Below are 1,096 nucleotides of genomic sequence, written 5' to 3' on the forward strand. Positions count from 1 at the left end.
TTTTTTTCTCCTAACCTATCTTTATTTCAAAACAAGCCCCAAGCCCACAAATATTTTGCTTCATATTTATAGACCACTTTCAGCACCTAGGACAGCACTGATTAAAGTTGTGTGGTATCATTTTTTTGCAGACTGGCTGGAAGTTGGGATGATGAATGAAAGAAAGATAAGTCATACTGGCTACTAATGACTGCTTTGGTTACACCAATTGAATATCAATATTTATTTTCATAGACATTGCAGTGGTTGGAAAACCGTTGCCCTGTCACAATTCTTGAATCTATCATTGTAAAGTTTTAATTATGGAAGTGCTACAAACAAAATTCAACATCTTTTAAAATTTATGTCATTCAGTCTTTTGTGTGGTGCTTTTAGCTCTGCCTTTATCATTCACATAAGAATAAAATAAACCTTGGTTTAGATTTTAGGTTTTTTAAAGCATTACAATTAATTACATTAAATACCAGCATATAAATTGCATTTAAATATATGTAGACACCATATTGGTCTCTGTCTATTCTAGTACCTCTTACTTTGGGCAAAATATTCCTTTGAGGAAGACAATGACCTCTTTTTAGAAAACTGCCCATATATACATATATTCAAATTCTTGCCTGCAATGTCATGTGATTCAGTCTCTTAAAGCCTAAGGATATATTATTAGGCTAATAATCAAATTAAGTAAAAATTACAAACCAAAATAGAATCTAGTAGAATTCAGAACAATAACTTCCTATATATTTGATGTTATTCTCATTTCATGTGCTCGGTGTTGAAGTGGAATTCCTACTACATTCTTTTGCTCTTTATACAAGTAACTTCATCTGATACCTAGATATCTACACACGAGTATATAGTCTAAAAATAAACTACTTGGACTAGAAGAAATCAAAAGCTACTTCATTTTCCAAATGTTGCATGCATAAGAAAAGCTTATGTACATTCAGTATTTTTTTTAAATTGAAAATTATCTTTTATTTTTAGCAAATAATCACTTAACTTTTACCTTTTTTTTGTTGTTGTTAAAGATTTTTTATTGGGGAATTGGGGAAAGGAGAGCAGACAAGTTGCTGTCCTTTTGTTCTTCAGTCTAGTT

The 1,096-nt window shown here is 30.7% G+C and overlaps 1 protein-coding gene across 1 annotated transcript in view; it reads right to left on the bottom strand.

Annotated features, from left to right (window-relative positions):
* The window catches only part of MMS22L (MMS22 like, DNA repair protein), a 132,348-nt gene that overhangs the window by 42,400 nt on the left and 88,852 nt on the right, over positions 1-1,096 (bottom strand). The window lies entirely within an intron of this gene.

Source organism: Hipposideros armiger, unplaced genomic scaffold, assembly GCF_001890085.2.
Source record: "Hipposideros armiger isolate ML-2016 unplaced genomic scaffold, ASM189008v1 scaffold_1299, whole genome shotgun sequence".
NCBI lineage: Eukaryota > Metazoa > Chordata > Mammalia > Chiroptera > Hipposideridae > Hipposideros > Hipposideros armiger.